The sequence below is a fragment of the Dipodomys merriami genome, unplaced genomic scaffold (genome assembly GCF_024711535.1).
Source record: "Dipodomys merriami isolate MVZ:Mamm:240054 unplaced genomic scaffold, mDipMer1.0.p SCAF_2, whole genome shotgun sequence".
NCBI classification, from domain to species: domain Eukaryota; kingdom Metazoa; phylum Chordata; class Mammalia; order Rodentia; family Heteromyidae; genus Dipodomys; species Dipodomys merriami.
Genome location: NW_027203381.1, coordinates 23,476,058 through 23,502,624, shown reverse-complemented (window position 1 = coordinate 23,502,624; position 26,567 = coordinate 23,476,058).

Genomic DNA, 26,567 nt, shown 5'->3' with positions numbered 1-26,567 from the left:
ACAGATTCTCTAGTCTTCTAGGTAGTTTTAAGTGAATTAATATTCTTGGTAATTTAAGTTGGTAACCATGTCTTCAGATATATAAACATGCAAGAATCAAATTAGTCCATTGGCCCAACACAGAATCCTTTCTTTGGAGCAGATTTTTTTTTTAATTTGCAGAAGGATGCTTTATCTGCTAACAAAATATTAAACTATAAAAGATCCATATAGTAATAATGCACCATCTTTAAATGTCATTTCTATCTAAATAGTCCAGTATTTGCACTAAGCGTTCATTATGTTTTGTTTTAATCTGAAAATATCCACACTATGGATCTTGCCGAGATATCTTAATTAAAGCCAACCATTTTAGAACCTGTCTCTACCATCCATCTCCCTCTCTACCCTCCCAAAATTCAAGCCATGGTTTGAAAATATGTGTATAATTTTCTTTATAGTATAATATCTGGTTCACTGATAGCATGTAAGGCTTTGTAAATTCTACCATTTTATATATGGATGGAGGAGGAAGGACTATGGCTATTTTGTTGGAAAGGATCTTAGTCTTCACTGCTACTGAAGGTTGCAAGGATCTCACTGAATGACATCTGTGTCTCAACATTCCTACCCCAAGAATTGCTTTTTCCACCTTAGAACAAAGTCAAATGGGAAGTAGGCTTCCCATTGTTTCCCCATGACTTTTTGCATACGTATTCCAACAATCTGTAAGTGTCAGGAGGAATTAAGGAGAAACTGTTCTCAAGACCAAAAACTTTGAAACATACTAAAAAACACAATGTCGAGTCTTATATTGGTCCTTTAAAAATAAGTATATTATTAACTTTAAAGCATTTAGACAATTTGGAAGTAGACTCGTCATCAGACTCATGGAAATAAAGGTTGGATGAGTAGTTGGATAGGAGTAGTAATATTCATAATGTCAATAATGACCTCTGACTAATTCCTTATATATTATACTATAATTCTTGAGTCCTTCTTAATATAATGCATCTGAAATTTCACAAGAGGCAGTATTTTATAAATGATAAAAAAATAAAATTTTGTCAGTTAAAATGATAGAAATTATGTCTCTGGTAAAGTACAATGGCAAACATAGTTCATTTTTATTTCAGGAAAGCAACATGCTTTTTTATTTTTAGTTCAGATATTTAAAAAATATTTCGTGGTTTTCTGAAATTCAAATTTTGCTGCATGTCCTGAATTTTTATTTTCTTAATCTGGTAATTCTAAATAAATGTTAGTAATTGGCAAAGCAGGTAAACCTTAGCCGTCAACAGAGGTTATAGCTAACAATTGAAAAGACTGAGTATACACACTGCAATGAAATTATAGTCCTTGGCAGGACATTATCCAATATTTACCTTCTTTACAGTTGAAATTTCCAGGTGAGATGCTAATAGAAAATTTCCCTGAATATAGTCATATTCTGATGGGTCTGCTTACAATACGCAAGATTATTGAACCAAATACCAGTGTGCAATTTAAGTTTATTTCCATAGTGCCTACCAACCTACCACATACACTAAGGGAGAACTCACAGGGCATGGATGGTGCTAATCAGCATTTCTTGAAAATTCCATGTCAAGATACAACTTCTACAATGGACTTTCAAGGTGAAGCAGTAGCAGAATTGGGAGACTACAAGTTAAAGGATCAGATGGAAAAAGTGGTTTTTTGCATTGTCTACAAAGACATACACTTTTAATTGTTTTAAGACAACTTGCTTCAGATTCAAACTTGGCCTGTGAATTGATCTCACTGTAATGTTGTGAGGGAAGAGAACAGGCAGTCTTCTATAATTCAGTGCCTCTTACTGTCTCTAAAAAGAACTCAAGAATTAGGTTTGATCAGGTGAATTTCCAACAAATGTGGCTGATCTCTTTTAGAGGGTATTTCAGTCAGTTGTATTGGCCAGGGGAAAACAATTTGGGGGAAGAGATGGAATTTTGTTGCTACTTAAGTTAATGTTTCCCAAGGCATGAAAACTTCTCCAATCCCAGGCAAGCATACATGGAGCTCATATAACAGCTTTATCTTTCTTCAACAAATATGCAGACCGAAAAGGAAGTTACTAAGGACAAAGGAGATATTAATATGTGTGAATGTAGACTAGATGAATGAAAGAAAAAAAAAGCCTTTTTTAAGCACTTTACGGTAGCTCCTTTTTGGAGGCAGAATATTGACACCTGGGAAAGCAGCATTAAATAAATAATGCTGCCAGAGCACACAGGAGCTTAGATGCACTGTGAGCTTAGACTTACAAAGCTGAATTAATAAGGACATCTTATATTAAATCATTTGACAGCCTGGATGCTTTTTGTCCATGGAACATAACTTAAAATACATTTTTCTATGCTATCAAATGCTCAGTTGTGGACTAAGTGTAACAAGTGAGAATATATACATATGCATGTGTACATGTTTGCTCATATATATGTGCACACTTATTTGTGCATGTACACATATAAACATATAAACAAATGTACAAATATGCACACATGTGTGTGCAATGTACATGTGTGTATATATGTATATATATACATATATATATACTTGCATGTGGATGTGTGTATGTTTCTTAGCCTAATTTCCTATAGGTATTCATTCTGCAAGTGATGGCATCTTTTGACAGTTAGGGCAATATAATAATTAACATTGTATTTGTGGTAACTTGAAAAACACTAATTCCTAATGATTGAGAAAGCTAGGTAGGTCAGTTTTCAGCACACAGTTCTCAGATTCATCTTTCACCTTCATATTTATTATACCTCTCTCCAATTTGTAAGAGTGCTATAGTTGTTATTTCTTCCAGATTAAATCCACATTCATTCACTTTGCAGTTCAGATATCAGAATATGTAGCCTACGGAAAACCCTTCACTGAATAAGATAGGGATTTTGCTATTTACAACTAGCTTGACTGTGCTTTTCTCTAGATACTTTACTGTTTGTTTTGTAAAAATCTTATTCTGAGAAAAAGGCAATATTGGGTGTATGTGAAGAAAAAGTAAAGATGGATGCAGCTTTCTGCTCCCTGTTTTTGTAGGTCGTCAAGGGAGAGAAAAACTGTATGTATATATATATGTATACATATACATATATATTCTTTTTTCATAAAAAAGCAAAAAAAAAAGCTTCCCACAAACTCTATGGTGGCTTTCATATACAATTTACATAATCCACACAGATTCCAAGTAACTATGTGCTGGATTACATTAGATAAAATCAGTTGATGCAATATAAGTTCATTTGTCTCTCTCTCTTTCTCTCAGTTTCCTATATATAGCCAGGGAAAAGGTCTCTTTACCTTAAATGGAGAGAGGGTGTTGTAGGATCAGATATTTGTTTCAGTGTGCCAAGGAAGTGACACTGTAAGTGCCCCTACTGAAATGATCAGTTATGCAAGTTTGAGTTTTATCAGTGGAAAGAAAAATGCTAAGGAGAAAAATTAAGAGACAGAAATGTTCAAGAAATGGATGGGAAGAGCTTTGTGCAACCCAATGAAAAAGAGTCTGGCACAGTGCCTCTGGGTGCTCTGCCAGCCTTCCCATCTGTAGCTAGGCTGAGTTAAGGTAGATAAAATCTGTGCTCTGAAATATGTTCTTTTAATATTCCTTTCCACTTATTTTTCCAGTTAAAGATGAAGGGTAACCTCAGACTAAGACAACAATGGTGTTTTCCTTTATCTGAGATGTGTTGAATTTGGGATCAATATTTTTCAGGAAGTATAATGGGATCAGCATGACCTAAGATTCCTAAAATTCATCCAAGAAGCAAAAAGAAATGAAGAGAAACCACAGCCACATCCTTTAATTTTCCAGCAAGAAATTTTGCATGATTTGACTCTCACACTATGGTAGGCCAGAGGGATTCTGTAGAGCACTCCAAAGTTACTCTCCATCCTCATTTAATAGCTTCAATTTCTGTCCTAAAATCCTATGTCTAATTCATACCCTCTTTCCCTTGTCTTGTGTGTGTGTGTGTGTGTGTGTGTGTGTGTGTGTAATATATATATATATATATATATGTATATATATATATATATATATATATGTATCAGTCACTTAATGCTCATAAGGTAATGGTCATGGTTGCAAAGTGGAATTGTGTTTGGAGGAGGAAGACATGTCTTGTGTGGTGGAATCCTTGAAAATCTGGAGGACACAATTTGTAATATTCTGTAAGAGGTATTTCCTGAAAACCACTGATTTCTTACTTGGTCTCATAAATTAACTAGAAGCAGGATAAAGAATAAGCAGAATCCTCTGCTTTCTTTCTTTTTTCTTTTTTGAATCCTCTGCTTTCTATTGTGTCCTTTTCCCTGGGCCATTTCCTCTTGAAGCCTTTTTGGCAGCCATTTTGGAAGCAGGAAGGATCAAATTTCAGCCAGAAGTCAATGACTCATATTGGAACAAGGAGGCATCTGACCAATCCTAAAACAATGAACTGTCCATCCACCTCTGAAGCCACTTTTCACCACCTGTGGACACGCCTGTGACTTGAGATTCTTTTAACTTACACACTAGCCTCAATGCTCTCTATTTAACTCAATGTAAAATCTAGGGTATTTCTAAAATTAATTGATCTCATTTGTGCTATAGCCACTAACTAAACAACTCAGGATCCTGGCCTTCTACTGTCCTTTGTCTTAATATACTTTGCATATTTTTATAGATATGAAAAGTGTGACGACAGTCTGAAATGGGAACCTCTTCCTTGCCAAATATATCCACTATATGAGAATTATTACTCTAAAGTTATTAGCACTAGATTTAACTTCTTGAAAAGATTGACTTGCATATGTTGAAAATTATGACTGCCTGGAAACATTAACTTCCCTTTCCTTATATTTTAGCTGATGCAAATGACTTAAGTGTAAAATTTGCCAACAACATAGGTTTTGTTTACTATGAAAAGCATTCTTATCTATAGTGAGCAGCAAAGAGGGCCATTGGCATACACATTTGTCTAAGAAGCACAGTGTTTTTGTGGGTCTTTGCCTTTGGGGACAAAAAAAAACAGAACAAAGAATGCACTGTGAAATTTGAGTAGATGCACATTTAGCTGCAATTGTAGATTACCTACAGGCACTGAATTTCTAATTCTTTCCACTTTATAAATTCTCCAGGGATTAAAAGGGATTAATGAACATTTTCAGGGAAGGAAACAAGAGACTTGCTTCCTTATTACCTTTCCTTAGAATTTAGCATATCCTCTGATCATCATTGTCATAATTCTGGGTTAATTTAGTCAGGTAATTTTACTCAACACAAAACACACATGAGGAAAAAAAATGCATGTAATAGGCCAGAGTACTCTAAGTTGCTGTAAAAACTACTTTCATGGTTTGCTATTGTTGTGTTTTTTTTTCCTTTGGACATTCTATTATCTTGAAATTAGGTGTATTTTAGCATGATAATCCTGGAAATACTAAGATAAATATCAAGTGTACTCCTATTAGTAGTCGTCCCCTAATTGGGCTGTGAGTATTGCTGTTGCATTGGTTTATCCTTTGTTCTTTGTCTCACCATTTTGTTGTTTCCCTTCCCTTCCTTAATTTAGACAAACATATATACAATACCCAGGGTACTAAAATCAAATACAGTGAGAACAGGGGATAAACCATAGGAGAAAAGCCACAAAAGAAACAAGAAATCACATAGTACATTAAAAACAACAACAAAGAAAAACCTCTTGTTTCCATGTTTTGGAGTTCATTTTGTTTACCATCATCTTTTATTGTTATATGTACATAGCTATTGAGCAATTCTGCTCATCTGCTAGAACTATCCTAGACATATATCAATCATTGCAAATGAGGGAACCATGGAGCCTATGTTTCTTTGGGTCTGGCTTACTCAATATGATTTTTTCCAAATTTTTCCATTTCCTTATGAATGGGATGATGTCATTCTTTCTGATAGAAGCAAAGAATTCCATTGTGCATAAATACCACATTTTTCTGGATCCATTCATCTATAGAGAGGTATTTGGGTTGGTTCCATATCTTAGCTAGCATTTATATTCCATAACCATTTAATGCCTACTACAAAATGCCATCTCATAATAATAATGAACTTGAATGTAACAAAGTGATTCAAGAAAGTGAGCTAACAGTTTTCAATTTTCCCTAGCAAGGAATCCTGAGATGGATTTATCCATATTTTGAGATAAAGGCAGCAAGCACTGTGGGAATCTGAAGTTAACTTCATTCTAGGCTGAACCATTTTATTCTGCACACAACCTTGCACTTCTATATCTTTATCCAACTTTAGAAAATTTATTATCTGGACACTATCAGTGTTGCTCTGGGAAGTTTTCTGTGAGATTTTGAGAGAAAGAGTTATCACAATTGATGACAAATGACTAGAGAGAAGATCTTAATCTCTTTATGTGTTTCTCTTATAACCTTTGGAGAGGGTTCGTGAGTAAAAATGCAGGTGAGCAAGTGTGGGGCTTTTGTGTGTGTATTCTTTCAGATTTATTGATGCTAAAGAAAGAAGCAAGGAAAAAAAAACCTCGTTGCTAGTCTGGCTAATACTTCATTTCTTACTGATATTTTAAGCTCTGTGTTAATATATTTAAACTGCAACTCCATTTAAATTTTATTTAAAAACCAGATAATTTCTCCTATAATTATATCATACAGTGAGCATTTATGATGTGAGATGTTATTGGAGCAGTAATAATAGTGCAATGATTGTGTATGTATGTGCATTCTTGTAGGCATAAGCACCTTTCAAGTTTGAAATGTTGAGGAAGGTTTATTATTATGAGTTAATTAGGCCATTTAACTAATGAACACAATCATTTTTGTAAAAATCAATATTAATATACAATTATCTATGAATAAAAATATACTTTGCTTCCCTTGCATCTATGGGAAAGATATCTGTATCTAAATAAAAATTTATGAAAAAACCACACATTAGGATTATAACTTCTTTGTGAGGCTTGAAGAAATACAACTTTGTGAGTTCCAATGGTCCTTTGGATGAAATAAGAATTTTAAATGTGCTAATATTAAAAACATTTGGATAATCATACTTGTTAGAATTCGGTTACCGAAAAGCAGTTGTTAGACTCTCTGGCAATGAAGAAGAAAGTCTAGAAATTAGTTGTGAACCAAAATCTGTGAAACACTCATTAGGTTTATACTCTAACCAATCAACACTATGGGCTGTATCAGCAATATTTTAGATAGTCTTTGTATTTCACCAAAACTAATGTCATCAAACACAAACTTCATTTTTTGTACAACTTAAAAAGTCATTAACTTTACTAGTGCAAAATCATTTTTAGTATTTATTCTGGTAAAACTCAGCAAACATCTTGGCTAAGATGTAATATGGCTAGGGTTGGGATAAGTATTCATTAGGATACTAAAGTGAAGATATATGTGATTATTTGTGGTGAATCATTAAGTCAAATGACTATCCTGGTAACAGATCAAAGCTAACATGATCTTCTATGATTTACACAACTCTATTTCCTAGATACACATACACTATCTCCTACGCTTAAATATGTAGATCAGGTTCTAGTCACTGTATTAATATATTTCCAGAATATTTCATGGTACTTTTTGAAAGTATAAATATTTTTATGTAGCTGTGGTAATATGGGTCAACTTTAAGCAGTAATAATTTCTCAGCAATCTCAACAGCAATAAAATGTCAACGTAAGTCCAAAGATTTCCTTTACTCCTGATCTGTTCCAGTAATGGTCCAACTCAAGCTGTACTCTACATCTGGTTGTTTAAGCCCTCATATTTCTTTTAATCTCAACAGTCTGTTTGTATCGTGCTATTCTAACAACTGACCTACACATGCACACTTCAGATTTCTGTGATATTTCCTTATGCCATCATTAAATCTTCCTTTAACCTCATAACTCCTATAAGTATTAGAATATTAAATGAAATTATATTTTGTAAAAAGGGTGTTATAAGATTTAGTTGGTTTTTTTTATTTATTTAGCACCAGTTCTGGGGCTTGAATTCAGCGCCTCGAAGCTGTCTCTGAACTTTTGTGCTCAAGGTTAGTACTCTCTCTCTTGAATAATAGTGCCACTGCCAATTTTCTGGTGGTTAATTGTAGATAAAAGTCTCATGATTTTCCTGCCTGGGTTGGCTTTGAATAATTCCCAGATCTGTGCTTCCTGAGTAGCTAGGATTACAGGCATGAGTCACCAGTGCCAACCTTGGGAATTTTATTCCCTATATATTGATACTCTTCAATTATATGGAAACTTATGGAGTAGTATTCTTTCTGATATTCATATTGCTACAACTTTTCTCACTGACCCTCTTTTAAGCTAATACATTTGTTCTTTTAACATGATCATGATAATCTTTGATTTTTTTTCTTTTCATGCTCAGAATACCTCTCATTCTCCTATAATCTCTGATTCACATAAGGGACTTAGCCTTAATTGGAAGGAACTCCCAAATTTTGCATTTCAAAAATAAATTAGGAACACAAGTCTATATTCTTATGTGTATATTATAGTTGCATTATGAGCTGATTTTTGGAAGTACATATATATGTATATATGTGTATATATGTATAGATAGATAGATAGATAGATAGATAGATAGATAGATAGATAGATAATTGTCAGTATACATTTCTCTTCCTAGGTCAGCAGAGGAGATGAGTAGGGAGTGGTGCTTTTCAGGCAAGGTTTCCATGGTAGGCCTCATAGAAGAAATGGCACAGAGGAGGTGTCTTTTAGCTAGCATTTTCTAGCTGGAAAGAGCAACAGGAACAAACCTTGGAAGTAGGAGGTTACTCAGTAAGTGAGGAAGGGTGATTGGAGAAAACCCATTGAGTCCTGGAAAAGGTAAAAAGACATAAGAGCATTGAGGCTTATTTGTAGTTGCAAAGAAAACCATTTAATCACCATCTCTGAATGATATTTTGGCAATATGCATTAAAAGCTGAAATATTTATGATATTACAATCAGTTATTCTGACTTTTCTTAATAAAAATAATAGTATGAATATTCAGAATTATTCATAACTAATAAATATCAATTAATATAGAAATTATTTTAATTATGATTTTATTTTGATAGAGTACGATACAAATATTAAAATGTGACATGAAGTTGTACTCCTCACTTTGTAAGAAATACATCATCATGAATATTCAAGGAAAAAATAAGCAATGAATTAATGAGAGGAAGAAAATGCTATCCTACATTTTTCAAAAGTTCTCTTATGTTTGAATAGACCACTTACGGCAATTGGGATAAAAATCAAAAGACAGTTGTAAGTAAAGTATCATTTACAAACTAGAAATAGGTATAAAATATACAACAATAAGTTTACCGGGAAAAAATATGAAATATAGCTTCCTTTAAAAATATGAAATGCCACATTGCTAAAGATGAAACTGGAAAAGGACTAGATTGATAATTTTCCATGATAATTGAATTTTAAATTAAAATGTACTTCCCTTCCTCATCAACATATTAAAATAATTTGGCCTAAGTGGTCTTTACCTCTGTTCAGTCAAGATTTTGTTTTGTTTGTTAGACAAAATGTTTCACTATGTACCGAATATTCAGCTCTGTCTGGTTTCAAATTCAAGCCCAAGCCCAAGCCCAACCCTGTCTTGAACTTATGATCCTCCTATGTCAACCTCCTGAAAGCTGAGATTGCAGATGCTAGTCACCATATCAAGACTTTTAAGAAATCAATATTTTCTGTTGCTGGGCGATGGTGGCTCATACCTGTGATCTTAGCTACCTAGGAGGCTGAGATCTAAGGATCATGGTTCAAAACTGTGTCTGGGTAGGAAAGTCCATGATAATTTATCTCCAGTGAACTACCAAAACAGGTAGAAGTGAAGCTGTGCAACCTTGAGCAAAAACACTTGGGGGCAGGTCCTATGCCTCATGACTAGTACATATCTTCTACTGTGCAAACAATACTTTCCAGCAAACAGAGATACATTTAGTTAATTTGAGGTTTTTATAAGTTTTTTCCTAATTTTGATATAAAGCAAGACAAAATAACACATAAAATTCCAAAGGCAGCATTATCTAATTCTATCTATGCAATATAAAAATGTGTTATGATTTAATAGCATTTTTATTGGCGTTCAAGATGGTTAACCATAAATGCCACACAAATGCCTAATTGAAGACTATAAATCTCATATAATCCGTCCCCTGTTTACTCATTTTAATGTCTTTCCTGTTGTTTCTGTTATTCGCCACTCGAATCGCTGTCTATAGCAGAAAGCTTCTTCCTGCCTCAGTTTGTGCTTGGAATTATTTTTCAACACCTTTCCCTGATGATAAGCTAACCAACTCCCAAAGAACCCTTTCTTGACCACTTTCTTTGAGAGTAGTCTTTTGCTCACCTTACCCTCTAACAGTCTTCAGGCTGCCTGCAGTCATAGATCTTGTTTAGAATAATGCAGACTTATCATTGCTATATAAACTCACATAAATCTTATAAATAATGAAGAGGCATAACAGTTATTTGGTACCTCAGTTTCCTCATCTACTACTTAGCCTAATAACTAAAGAATCCAACCCAGATGCCCCTCAGTAGATGAATGGATGAAGAAAATGTGATATATATATATATATATAATGTGATATATATATACATATATATATATATATATATATATATATATATATATGGGAATTCTATACTTCCATCAGAAAAAATGTCACCCCATTTGTAAGGAAATGGAAAGACTTGGAAAAAACAATATTAAATGAAGTAAGCTAGAGCCAAAGAAACATAGGTCCCATGGTTTCCCTTATTTGTAATAATTAGTATACATCTAGGATAATCTTAGCAGATAAGCAGAATAGCTCAATAGCTATGTACATATGACCATAAGCAAAATGAACCTCAAGACATGGACACTTGTGTTTTTTCTTTGTTGTTGTTGTTTTTAATGTACTGTGTGATTTTTGTTTCCTTTGTATGTTCTCCCCTCTATGGTATATCCCCTGTTGTCACTGTGTTTCATTCTGGTACCCTCGTATTGTATATACATTTATCTGAGTTAGGGAAGGAAAGGGGAACAACAGAATGGTGAGACAAAGGACAAGGACAAGGAAGGAATCAATGCAACAGTGATATTCACAAAACAATATATGGGAAATGATCTGCCCAACTTGGAGAGTGGAGGGGAGCGAAACGAAGAAAGAACTGAGGGAAGGGGTAACAAGTTTGACAAGAAATGTACTTATTACCTTACTTGTATAACTGTAACCCCTCTGTACATCACCTTGAGATATTAAAAAAATAAAAGAATCCCTAGAAGAAATAAATAAGACATGAGAATGTAATTTAGGAAGAGTGTATTGGTTTTATCGGTACCTTCACAATTACCTTCATCATTGGTATCATCATTGCATAACCAATTAAAATCACAAAAGACAATTTTCTTCTAGTTCTTGTTAGCACCATTTTTATGAGGTAGGTCACATAGAGCCTGGATGCTATAGTCATTTCTAATGCTCTTTTTTCAGGGATATTGATACATGATTCACTACTTGCCTGAAAGCCAAAATTATTACTATCATATTTTGCCACCAATGAACTGTGACAATGATGTTTATGTATGTTTTGTTGTCTTGTAAACAGATGAACAGGATCCAAAAGGAGAGCTGAGATATGCTGGGGTGAAGAGCGGGCTTTGCATTTAAAAAGCTATCAATGAAAAACACAGAGCAATATCCAAACTGGTTGTAAACAGAAGATATCCAGGATACGAACAATCTGTCCGGAATGAGGCAGGCTTCCATCAATCAATCAGGAATAAGAACAATACTGGCGAGCCTAGGCTACACAAAAATGTCAAATTTTAAGCATGTTGGAGCAAGCTGATGCTTACAAAGATAAACAAATGCAGCAGTGGTAGTCGCTGGACACCATGTTGGAAATGAACTCTATGACTTGTGGGGGGATGAGAAGGAAAACCTGGGAGAGAGTGAGGGCAGAGATCACATTGTTCAAAAAGAATTGTTTGCCTGACTTATGCAATTGTAACCTTTATGTTTAGTAATTTTTTAATAAAAAAGAGAGTTTCAGAGTGGGAGTGTCCTCAAACATTTCTGCTTGGGCAACATTGCATAATTTCTCATGCATCACTTATTAATGTATTAATTTAAGTGTCAGTAGTATCAAGATAACAACCCATGTTTCAGGTGTTCTGTATGCCACAAGAGCAGTCACCTGGACTCTGTACTTCAACTATGGAAGACAGTGTAAACACTTTGTGCATGCTTTTAAGTATGTGGTATTTTCCAAATTCATTTTTGCATTCACCATCTTACTGAAATTACAAGACACATTCTGGAGGTTTACAAGCCAATAAATGCAAGCCTGTCTATTAGATAAATAACTTTCACTTCCTCAATGTCCTTCACTGAGAGTTATAAATCCTGATCATTTACCTTCCAGCCCAGTATTCTTTGTATTCCACCATGCTTGTGTGAAAAAGTTGCCTTGAGGTACAAAGGGAAAATATTACATAGAAAATGCAGCATTCAACAGGGATCAAACACATGAAACAAAGGCTCAGCATATTCAAGACTAATAACCATTCTGGTACTTATGATTAGACCATATCTGGTCATTGTAGATCTGACAGCACAGCTGTTTGGTGTGAAATAGAGAGGAAATTATATCTGGAAATGTGTCCAATGAGAGTGATGGTTAGTAAAATTAAACAAGACCACTCAGAAGAATGCAAGCCTGCATGACAATGGATCTGGAGAAAACATAAGCTTGAGTTAGCAGGCAGATATGTTCCAGAATGAGTGCAGCACCACCCTGTGTGAGGTGGGTAATCTTGGAGTTGGGCAGAGACCTCAGCAGAGTAGACATTACATTGAAGACATGAAAATATTTCTTTAATTACAATTGGTTTCTATTTTTTTCTGAAATAACCAGTCAAAAATGAATTAACAAAATAACTTTACAAGACTCCAGTGTGAGTCATTAAGGAAGTTCTCTTTGGTAAGGAGTTCAGGTTAGTTTTAAGCGTTCCAGTGAGAATTTATAGGGGATGATGTCTTCTCATATTGTCACCATTTTCCTGCAGACAGCGCTATCAAGATGGCTATTTAAACAATGACTATTGATCAGGGTTTCCCCTTGTCCTTCTACTTATCACAAAAATAATAAAAACTCCAATTGTGGAAAATTTAGAAAAGGCTGACATTAAAATAACTCATAATGATAAGTGAAGTAAGCCAGGCCCAAAGAATCATAGGGCCCATGGTTTTTCCATATTTGCAATTACTGGTATATGTCTGAGACAAGCAGAAACGGTGAGATAAGTTGATGAGACAAGCAGAAACGGTGAGATAAGTTGATGTTAGAAGAAATGAACCCCAAGATAAGGACCCAAATGGTTTTTCTTTCTTGCTATTGTTTCTAACATATTTATAAGATATTTTTTGTTGCTTTGTATGTCCCTCCCCCATGGTATAACCTTTGTTTTCACTGTATTTGGTGTTGGTATAATTTGTGGAGGGGGAGGGAAAAGACAAATTGTTTAAATAGGGATACAGATGGACCCATTACAACAATGAGATGTATAAGACATTATGTTGAAAAACGAGCTTTACAACTTTGGCGGGGGAGGGGAGCGGAGATGGGAAGGGATGGGAAGGGGAAACAAAGGAGGAGGCAACAATGCTTGATAAGAAATGTACTCATTACCTTGCTCATGTATTTTCACAATAAAAAAATACAAAATAAAACTGATAATGATTAATTATGAATACATAACCTCATTACTAAAGTTTTAGAGTATTCATTTTAGTCTTATATATACATATATAAGACTATATATAATAAGCATGTATATAAGCTGAGTTTATACATGTCACACATAATTATAATCACATATATGTAATTATGTATGTCGAAGTTATTATAAACATGTTTACAAATGTTTATGTAGCTATTCTATTTCACTTAGGTTGTGATCACATGTTGCATGATGCTTTGATTTCTGCTTTTCCCCTTCACATAAGAATTGTGAACATTGTTTCATGTAACCTCAGGTGTTACCCTCAGATTTTTCAAGGGTCACTGTCTCTTTGCTGCAGGCATTTTTGAAAAGGAGAGGTTGTCTGACAAGGTCTTAGCCCATCCACTTAGCAGATAGATGCCTTTCCTCGCACAGATTTGCTGCCTCCCTGGTATCACTGCCTCCTCTGCAGATCTCAGTCTTAGGAAATACAGGGCAAACTCCCCTTGCTGTCTATAGTCACCGCTGTACTAACCTCACAGAGGTTGTCATACACAGAAGAGCATATTTCTGACCCATCTGTGAACTTTCCTAAATGCCACCAAAATAAGACTGTACATATACAATTTGCGAGAGGATTGAAAATAACTAGAGATGAGCTGGATGCTGGTGGTGCGCACCTAAAATATTAGCTACTCAGGGGGCTGAGATCTGAGGATTGAGGTTCAAATCAGGCCTCTGCAGGAAAGTCTATTAGACTCTGATTTTCAATAAATCACGAAAAAGCCAGAAGTGGAGCTGTGGCTCAAGAGGGAGAGTGCTAGCCTTGAGCACAAACGCTTAGTCAGGGACAGTGCCCAGGCCCTGAGTTCAAATCCCAGGACTGGCACAAGAAGTAAAAATTTTAAAAAAAAGATGACTGAGGTTTGGAGAACAGTGTAAAGAGTACAAAACAACTGGAATACTAAATATGGCAATCTTGGAATCTAAGATAAGGAAAGGAAATTAAAACCTGTTTGCATTCCCCACTGTAATTGTGTATACTTTACAGTCTAAAAGCAGATAAATCTCCTTGACTCTAAAACTCCCCACAAAGGACCCTATATGTCCAGGTCTCCCTTTTCCAGTGTATGATCCATTTATTGTTAGAAATACAGGTGTAAGCTAAAGGGTCACATGGAGGAGTGCTGATGTATGTTTCTCAGAAGATTGGTACAGTCTAGGGTGATGAAACCCAGATCTGTTCCTTGTGTTGTTTTTGCACATGAACACACACACACACACACACACACACACATATATATATATACATATATACATATATATACATATATATAACACACATATATGCATTCTTATGTACAGCATGTACCACAGTCTTACATATAGTACCAATAGTAACATAGAGACATACAAGTCTACTTTATGGAAAGCACGGTTTTCCTAATGCAAATAATGTAACCTTTTCACTAACAATGTAGAAAGAGGTTGATCTGGTTCTGGAAAGCAATATGTGTGGGGAAATCTGTGGGGAACACAGGTAGCAAAGATGGCCCTGAGAGGAAGTTGAGTGGGCAGAGCCGGATTTGTTTAGGTTCAGTGTGTAAACAACTCGTGGAAGCTTAGGTGCATGATAAGGTGTAGCCTTTCAGTGATTGGTTGATCCCGGTTCCTCCCCTCCCACTCAGTCTTTTGCTTTAAAAAGGGGATGCTCCACGTTAATAAATGAGTTCCTGCGCTGTGTCTGATTGTCTCCTGGGCTAAGGGAGGCTGGGGAACTGGAGAGCAGCAGGCCGCACTTCCCACTTACCTCTCCTCGGACCCCGTCCGGTCGTCCAAAGACCGACGAAGACCCAGCAAATATGGAGGTTCCTCAAAAGACTAAATAACGTAGAGCTCTCCTATGACCCAGCAATCCTACTTCTGGGCATTTACCCAAATGACTACAAACAAGGTCATACTAAAGCTACCAGTACAACTGTGTTTATCGCAGCATTATTCACCATAGTTAAGATATGGAACCAACCCAGATGCCCCTCAGTAGATGAATGGATCAAGAAAAGATGGTATATATACACAATGGAATTCTATGCCTCCATCAGAAAATATGACACCACCCATTTGTAAGGAAATGGAAAGACTTGGAAAAAAATCATATTAAGTGAAGTAAGCCAGGCCCAAAGAAACATAGGTCCAATGGTCTCCCTCATTTGCAATAAATAGTATACAACTAGGATAATCTTAGCAGATGAGCAGAATAGCTCAATAGGTATATACATGCGATCATATAAGATGATCCTAAGTGAAATGAACTCCAAGACATGGACACAAGAGGTTTTTCTTTGTTATTGTTTTTAATGTACTATGTGATTTCTTGTTTCTTTTGTATGTCCTTCCACCTATAGTATATCCCCTGTTGTCACTGTATTTGATTTTGGTACCCTGGTATTGTATATATTTCTATTTTAATTAGGGAAGGAAAGGGGACAACAGAATGGAGAGACAAAGGACAAGGGCGAACCAATCCAAAAGCAATATTTACAAAACAATATGTTGGAAATAATCTGTACAACTCAGGGGAGAGATTGGGGGGAGGGAAAGTGGGAGAAAAATGAGGGAAGGGGTAAGAAGTTTGACAAGAAATCTACTTACTCCCTTAACTATGTAACTATAACCCCTCTGTACATCACCTGGGCAATATAAAAAAGTGTCAAATACCATTTCCTCTTGTATATCCTCCACTTGTGCAATTACATAAATATGATGAAATATAAATAAATAAAAGAAATGCAGTCTAACAACTGTACTCTTGAAATCATTGGCCATCTGTCTTGAAATTACATTTTTTATTTATCTTGAGATAGAAAAGTAGCTTAAGAATAATGTGATTCTCCTCTACTATTATTTCCTTAAACATTCATTAATTACTGACTGGGTCATTTTCATCTCAGTTGTTGGAAAACACAACTACCATTAAGGGATTTTTTTTACTAGCTGCACAAGGAAAATATTATTTAGAGTCAATGAAAACTAAATGACAAAGCAATCAAGAAGCTTTCCAATGTAAAAGTTCTGATGTTTACTATTTTATTAACAATTCTAAGAATGTTAGACCTGTCATCTGAATGTCATCCACTTAAATCTCTTTCTTTTCACAATTATGGTAATAAATAAAGCAGTTTTGAAGAAATCTTCAAAAATTACTTTTTGACTCTGAAATATTCAGATCAATGATTCTTAAATTTAAGCTGAATAATCTGCAAATACATTATCAATAATATCAGTAAAATGACTATAGCAATAAAATTAAGTCTTTTGATTTCAAATACAATAACATCTGTCTCTGATAGATACCTATAGTGATTAATAATTGTTAAAGTCAAAGCAAGGAAGAAAAATGTGGCATTGATGGAAATGATTGGGAGACGGGCTCTTTTGTGTCATCACAAAATCTTTTTATACGTATCCCATCACTTAACATTCATTGTGGAGATCCTGTTATGAGATGGTGACTGTTATAAACACTAGAAATCCAACAGTAAACAAAAATGACAGTCTCTTCTCCAGAGAACTTAAATTCTAGGCTGAAATCACCATTGTGGGATAGACTAAGATTGTTTTCAATATCAAGTTCTAGTGTGTGTAAGCAGGGCTGAGTTTGGCCCTTATGGTGGATTTGAGAAAGGAAGGCATAGGTTCTTTCTCTCAAGCAAGATGAAATGAAAACTGTTATACCACAATCCACAGTTTATCTCTCTTTGCATTTCTCTTATATTTTCTTGTACTTCTTGTTCATTTTGTGCGAAGTGCCTTTACTGACTAACTTTAGCCCTTGATACACTTTCAAATTGATGAACTTTTGCATGTATTTTGAAATATTAACTAAACAATTTGTACCTCTGACCACATTTCTTTCTTAATGTCATTATCATTTGTTCGCAAACTCATTCTGAGAGAAATTCTAATGACAGATGAAAATTCATTTCTGGATCCTATATCTCCTCCATATTGTGAACAAAGCATAGGTTACATAATTTATGAGATTCCTACTAAGATAATGAGAGTGGATATTCCAAACCAAAGCTTGGAGTGTTATCATATCCATTGGAGATCAAACGATTTCCAGAATACTATTGATGTTCTGGAACATTCTTTCACCCAAAATGCCACAGTAAAATTTACAGAAGCCACTATTATCATTAAAAGATTTTAGGTTAGGATGGGAAAAGATTAAAGACAGAAAAAGTTACAAAAACATATCAAATGGCAAATGTAAATCAAAACACATCTAGATTTTACTACCTAGTCTGCTATTAGTACTGTTAGTTGGTAAATCATGCTACACCTTGGAATTTTATCATCTTCAGCCATAAAATAAAATGTTTGAGAAAAATCTCTGGTACTTAAACAAGCTTCTGGGTATGATTAAAACAGTTTTATTAAGAGCAGATGGTTCCTGAACTTCTCAAGAGCTATAATCTCTTAATTCTAACATTATATTTTATTCTAGATCCAAGAAAATAAAGCTATAAACTCATCACACTTTTTAAATATAAGAAATTCTTATAACCTATAACCAGGAGTTTATTTTTCAACAACCCACTGAACAAAGAAAACAGAGTGTCTAAAGATGCAAGAGCATCTTGACTCATAGAGAAAAGGAAGTAACATCAACAGAGGTCCAAAAAAGGTAATAGATAATCAATAGTTCATCAATAGTTATTTTTTCAGTTAATTTAAAGGCAGGGAAGTTATGCTGGTATAAACATAGTCCCAAAGTTGTTTGATAATTTTACTTTTAAGAATAGAATATAGAACTATTTGTGGTGTATCACTTCTGAAATTCAATTTTAAAAAGATAGTATTCTCTCATTTCTCTGTCTCTGTCTCTGTCTCCCTCCCTACCCCCTCTCTCTCTCACACACACATTATTTCTTCTGAAGGAAACCATTTTCAATATTAAATGCTAAATTATTGACAGAACATGTGATGAAGTTCTTTTAATGTCTATTGCCAACAGCTAAGTCAGGTTTTCCTACAAGCACATAGTTGCTTGTTTGTCAAGCTTACCTTTCCAGATGACCACTTGAGTGTAACCTCCAAAGAAAAATTAAAATATGTGAAGTAGGGAAGGGAAAAAACAAATCGTTTAAATAGGGATACAGGTGTGTTCATTGTAACAATGAGATGTACAAGTCGTTATGTGGAAAAACGAACTTTACAACTTTGGTGGGGGGGGGAGGAGGATTGGGGTGGAGAAGGATGGGAAGGGATAGGAAGGGTAAACAAAGGAGGAGGCTACAATGCTTGATAAGAAATGTACTCAATATCTTGCCCATGTAATTGTAACCCTTCTGTACAGTATTTTCACAATAAAAATTTAAAACATACGTGAAGTATAAAGAAAAGTAATTTGAGGTATTAAGTTTTAAAGCAATATATAATACAGAGATGAAGCCTGCATTGCTTTAGTGTCTGTAGTTGCTATAAAGTAAGGTATACAGCTGCACATTTGATCTACAAAGTCTATTTCACCATATTTGATGGAAGTGTAGCCTCAGGCTGCTGAGTTTTGCATGTGGGTTTCCTGAAATGGAAAACGAAAACAAAAACTCTTTCCAGCAAATTATGTTTGTGTGCAAAGCATATTTCATTTGCAGTATATCTTTATACTTACCAAGTCTGTCTTAAATGGAACTGGCTTTGAGGTTTAGCCCTGCTCATTTCAACTTGAATAATCTCAGGAAAATAACATTCTTAAATCTAAAAAATTAGAATAATGCTTTCCTAGCTCATGGAATTGGTACATGAATTAAGTAGATAATACGTAAAAACAGTGTTTGTTATAGAAACGTTGAATATATCTCTTATTCTTTTCTTTGTTAACTATGGAAGGTTTTATATGTAGAAATCTTGTCCTACTCTTCTGTACTTGTCTGATGACACATTCTTTCTATAACTATTTCCCTTACTAATTTTATGTTGTGATAGTATCTTCTTTATTCCTTGATATTAGTTGCTTATAGTAAATAAGTAAAACACTGCATATGTCTTTGTGAAATTAATGGTGGACAACCTCATAAATATTTTCAAATTATAGTTGTCTCATAAATTCATCTAAATCTTTCTTCTTAAAATGCTTTTTGTTATTATAGTAGGTGATATACATTTTGGACAATGGGAACCCGTTCCCTTGCTCTCTCCCAGACATCAGACTGTAAACTTAGAATAATATGTGAAATATTCCTCTAATGCTACTAAGAGAAATGGTTCTATTAGAGTCCAGCATTGGGTGACTTTGTGGCAATTTAAGTCATTGGTCTACTTGACCTCACTTGAACATTCAGGAAATACTATTTAAATTCCTTTTCTATTCTGGCTTTTGAACATCCATATATATATATATATATATATATATATATATATATATGTCTATATGTAAATACATACATATACACATACATATATACATATATCCAGATATTTAGATATAGGTATATAAATTTCATATTTTCTTTGTTTAAACTACACATAGGCAGAGACCGGCTTTTATAGCACTCAACTCTTTCATGTTTCTGGTTTGAATTACAAGAAATCATTTCCTTGTGGGCCAAATAAAACTGACTTTTTTTTAAATGCTCAATTTGGTCTCCTTCCTTTGATTTTACAATACAAGCATTCTGACATGCGAATTTAATGATTCAAATAAAATCCTAGTATAGTCACACAAAAGCCATATTTATATGTGTTCTGGTTCCTGAAGCAACTGAGAGCTCCTGTGCTGGGTTTGTGAAGTTAAGCAGGAAAATAGCCATCTTAAAATAGCATAGTTGACTTTATGTTCCGGTCTCATTCATAATACTGCCTGTGATTACACTACAGTCTTTATCTATCTACCGGGATATATCTAGATACATCTTTGATATATTCATATATACATTTTTCCTGTATAAAATAATAAAACACAAGTAATAATGTCTTAGCTGTAGTAAGTTTTGCCATTTATTAGACATATAGGAGTATTGATAAAATATATTAAAATCATAAATTTTTTGAGAGCTAGGGGAGGTTCTGGGATCTTCTCATGTGTTGATTCCTAATCTAGGGTTCCTAGAGACTTATTTTTAAATGTTTTAAACTTGTTATAATTTTCATAGATCTATTATATAAATCTATCAAAAATTAAATTCAGAAAGGGGGCTTACAAATAGTAATAGAAGATGTTTGAGCTGGTATTTTTTAATCTGTGCTTTTATACATGAAGAAAGTGAATCAAGATGTTTTAATTGTTCTCACTAGTTAATTTAACCCTGCCTTACAAAAATTTAGCATTCTTCTATCAAAACCCAGACAGATGCTGACTTAGGGCCACTGGAGGTCTACCATATATTTAGACTATCACATAAGTCTACTTTTATTAGATTTGAAGATCTTTGCAAAAAATAAACATTGTTATTAGCAATCTGATGTTTTTTTTCCTTTCTATCCTAGGTATTCTCCTTCATAGCTCTAAATGTTTTAGGAACATTCCTCTTCTTTTCTTCTTTTCACTTAATTTGATTATGAAGAAATATTACTCATATCAATTATAAAGCTCTCTTTCCTTGATAAGAAATGCACTCATTACCTTGCCCATGTAATTGTAACCCCTCTGTAAGGTATTTTTACAATAAAAAATTTTTTAATTTCTTTTTAATTCTTTCCTGATTGCATCTTTTTTCTGTTATAATGCCCTCTTTTTGTATCCTTTGTTCTTCCCCTGCTGGGACTAGCATCTTTTTTCAGTACTGGACTAAAACGCTGAACAATTTAAGTAAATTTAAGAAACATAATACAAACATTTTATTTTACTTTTGGTACTGTGATCATTTTCTCATTCATTCTACACAAGGAAGATGTTGGGATTCACTGCAACTATTTTTTTTATAATGAAGAAAAGAAACAAATAATTTCATGATCAAAAATTCTATTACAAAGTTAAGCATGATGACCCATGCCTGTTATACTAGCTAGCAGTTTCATATGCATAGTAAGACCTGTCTCAGAAATAAATTAATAATTCTGTTACTGATATACCTGAGAATACTCACCACCTATCATTGATTGTCAGCCTCTACTGACGTTATTTATTAGACAAGAATAAGGAAATCTGTAGTTTGTGAAAAGACAAAATGGTTGTAATAAAACAGCTGAGAGTTAGGTTTTAGCTTTGTGATGAGATTTGTGAATCTATTCAAATAACTTATTTCCTGAATTGCATTCAGGAAAGTACACTTGTACTTCTTTAAGGAAATTGTCTGGGGCATGATTTCAGGTCTTATTATGGCCTCAGGCTTATATGACCCTACGTGTAGTAACATCTGGCTCTGGAAGGAGCGAAGGCAACTGAATGACTGAGAGCAGTATTTCGACACGCCTGTCTGCACCAGTCCTTGCTAAACTGCTGGTGCTGTTTCTCAGTGTGAATCACTCCACACTCACTCAGTTGTGCCATCGCCAACTGCTCTTGTTGGCAGGACCCTCAGAGGGCTTCGCAGGCCACTGCGGATTGGAGCAGTGCCAAATGAATTGTGTGATGGATGACTGACGATCAAATAAGCATCCTGCCTGTGGCAATACAAAAAAGAACTGTTATTATTACTTATGGAGCTTTTCAAAACATGTGTTCAATAGTCCATGTGAATGGAAATTAACACCCAATTACTATTAGGTGCTGCTTTTTAACCAGATGAATTGAAAGGCCAAACATGCTCCCTTCCCATCCATCACGAAGCTTTTTAAAATTTCTATCTTACTAGTGCCCAACTTAGGACAGTTCTGATTATACAGCCATTAGCTTGCTGCAAGAGCTTCTAACTGCACAATTTGCTCTTGATTATATTTTTTCAATCCATTTTATACAGCGTTGTGTATTTCTGGAAGTTGTACTTGTATCCATTTAAATAACATTCCATTTTCATGGCATTATAAAATATTTCATATTTCTTTTCACAAGTTCTGGTAGGGGTAAATTGAGGTTTCAGTGGAGCCCCATTCCGTCTACAGACTCTTGAGATTCACTGTGTAACTTCTGGTAGCTCCAGGAATTCTTTGGCATAAGAATTTTCTGTTGCCAGAAGTGGAGCTATGCCTTAAGTAGTAGAGCACTAGCCTGAAGAACAAAAGCACAGAGACAGTGCCCAGACCCCAAGTTAAAACCCTAAGACATACACACACACACACACACACACACACACACACACACACACACACACACACACACACACACACACACACACACTTTTTTATTGTCTGAAGTCACTAAGTTGTACTAATTTTTTAATAGCTACAGGAAACTCATAGAAGTATTTCAGTGAGAAGTTTAGAAAACCAGAAAGATGAACAGAATCAAGCAAAATCAACAAAAATTTGCTTGAATCAAGAAAACAATCAACTGAGGACCTAGAAACATATAACGGTTCACTCATTCAAAGTCAAATTAATATCCTTGTGTTAAAGATATCTTAGACATCATTTCCTTTTAAATGTTTTTTAACAGAGAAAATTTGAAGCCTACTGGATTTTGGTGATTTCCCAGAGTTGTATGTGTGGTTGGTTAGCAAGAAACCCATGTATAAGAAACCGATGTGAAGGGTAAACAAAGGAGGAGGCTGCAATGCTTGATAAGAAATGTACTCATTATCTTGCCCATGTAATTGTAACCCCTCTGCACAGTATGTTCACAAAAAATAAAAATAAAAATTTATTAAAAAAATGTTCTTCCAAGATTCCTTTATTGGGTTTCAGATCCATTCATATAAATGTGGTACCTTCATTTGACTTCACTGGAATTCTGTGTAAAAAGGTAATATATGACCAAGTCTCCAAGTGCAGAAAATTGTTCTATAAACTATGTTATGTATAAATTATGAGATATTGAGAAGCTATATTCATTCAAATGGATATTTGTGTTGACATTATCAATTCTAATGGAATAAATTATTTTGGTGATTTTGTTTTCTTAATTCCTTTCTTTCCTTCTTTCTTTCCTTCTCTCCTTCCTTCCTTCCTTCCTTCCTTCCTTCCTTCCTTCCTTCCTTCCTTCTTTCTTTCTTTCTTTCTTTTCTTTCTTTCTCCTTTGAATTCAGAACCCAGAAAGGTCAGTCTGTGAAATAACCAGACAGCATCGCCTGACCAGCATAGAAATAAGAATTTCATGAAGACCAGAGGCTGATGCGAGCTAACAGGAGGAAGGCATGCTGGTGAGGAATAAAGAATTGAGGGTGAGCAGTGTTTTCTGGGGAAGTCTGTAATTTGCATGAACTTCAGTCCTTGTGTTACACCACTGGCCTCAGAAATGCAATGAGGTTAATTTATTAGTGACCATTAAAAATAAGAAAATGTGATTGAAAAGCATTCTAATCTGAGACGAATGATATGAACAGTGAAACTTAGAAGAAATTATTACTGCTTTATATCTTATCCATGAGGAAATTCTAGCTGAACTTACAACTAAAAATAAATCATTTAGTCATAGCATCTTTTGAGGAATGTAAATTACTATTCACTTTTAAGGGAATAATGTGGCACATTTAGTAATTTATACTAAAGTCCTGAGACAATAATTTGAGAGGTAGATAAAAATTATGTACATATGTCATCTCTGTAATATTCATAATGATAACTCTGAAAACAAATTAAATGTCCAAAATTATACAAATTATAAAGTAATATATAGTATAATATATATGGTAGTTATTCTTTAGACACTGGGCGAAATACAGATTGATAGATAGTAGGTATATAAATAAATAGATGACACTGCTCAATACTTAGATTGTTAGATAAATACTAGGTAGATAAATAAATAGATGAGATTAGATAATAAATGGATGATAGCTAGCTAGCTAGCTAGGTAGATGATAGATATATAGATTGATCTTCAAATCTTTTGAATGATACTTTCCTTCCATTCAGTAAATTTATAAAAATGAACTTAGGCACTTCTGAAGAGATGTTTACTCTGTCATGAGATATGTTATATTATCATATATCTCTTTCTATATGAAAAATAATAAACATGTTGTTTTTCTAGAGAAAACATTGGAATTATAATAAACAAAAGCATTCAAATTGGAAAATATCTAATAGAACTATCTAAACAACACATTTTGTGCTTTTTATTTAATATTCTTTTCAAACTTTTATTTTATTGTAAAGATGCTGTAGAGAGGGGTTACAGTTACCTGAGTAAGGTAATTAGTTCATTTTTTGTCAAGCATTGTTATCTCCTCCTTTGTTGCTTTGTTGTTCTCCCACTAACCCTACCGTCCCCCACCTCCCTCACTCCTCCCCCCACCCCAATGTTGAAGTTGTAAAGTTCATTTCCAATATACTGTCTTGTGGGTATCATTGTTGCAATGGGTCATCCTGTGTCCTTGTTTCAGCATTTTGTTATTCCCCTTCCCCTTCCAAAATTAGATAAATGTATATACAAGATGCAGGACACCAGGGGATATACCATAGGGAGAAGAACATACAAAGGAAACAAAGAAATCATATAGTACATTAAAAACAACAACAAAGGAAGATGTCTTGTGTCCATATCTTGGGGTTCATTTTGTTTATCATCATCTTATATAGTTATATAGTTATATAGCTTTTGAGCTTTTATCATCTTATATGGTCACAGAGCTTTTGAGCTTTACTGCTCATCTGATAAAATTATTCTAGACATGTACTAATTATTGCAAATGGGGAAAAATGGGTCTTTCTTTGGGTGTGGCTTACTTCACTTAATATGATTTTTTTTCCAAGTTTTTCCATTTCCTAACAAATGAGGCTGTGTCAGTCTATAAGAATGACAATTAAAGATAGAATTTATTTTTCTCTTCAGTGTTGTAGCAACACATTATATATTCAGTACTAGGGCAAAAGATTTTAAGTAATAATTTGAAACTTTTGGATGTTCTTTGAAATATAAGAACAATGTAGCCTCAATATTTAGTTCTTTGAATTTCTAATGTGAGTGTTAATTTCAGAGGGTAAACACATTTGTGTTCTCAAGATTTCTGTCACAAAAACATAGAATTAACTGGCAAATAGATGATGTTATAACCATGAATGGCCTACTCAAAAGTCATGTTCTCTGTCTTCTCCTACATCAGCTCCTTCCTGATAAGATAAGTCTGAGTTTCTCATATAATCATTGCCTTTCAGTAGGTTATAGGCACTTCAAGAAATCCTCAACCAGAGCAATGACTGCTTTGTCTAAATTGATGATTTTGGCAACATTTCTCTTACTGTTTACAATGGCATGTGACCTATTTCTTGTCAATGAGATATGAGGGTAAATTAGTTAATGCTATTTTTGTTACTTTGGGTAAGCGCCATATATATGTATGAATGTATGGATGTGTGTATGTATATATGTATATTTCCCCTGGCTCCAGAGCTTCAACTCAGGGCCTTAAGTTCTTATTAAGAATTCTTGCTTATGGCTGTCACTCTACTCCTTGAGTCATGACAGTACCCCAACCTTTTGATGGTTAATTGGAGATGGAATTTCATGAACTTTTCTGACTAAACAGATTACAGGTGCAAGCCACTTGTGCTTAGCGGGGTTCTAACCTTTTAAATCAATGACAACAAAACAGACAGTCCTTTTACATTCATATGGAGATAGAGGTTGAATGTTGTGACAGCAAGGCTACCTTGCAAACAGAATGAAGCTACTCTGTTATTAAAGATGGTAGATTACCACAGCAAAGGGTACGTGTTGAAGGCAATGGGGAGTTATCACCAATAGTGTAGCAGCCAGCATGGAGTCAACATGTCAGGTCCTCT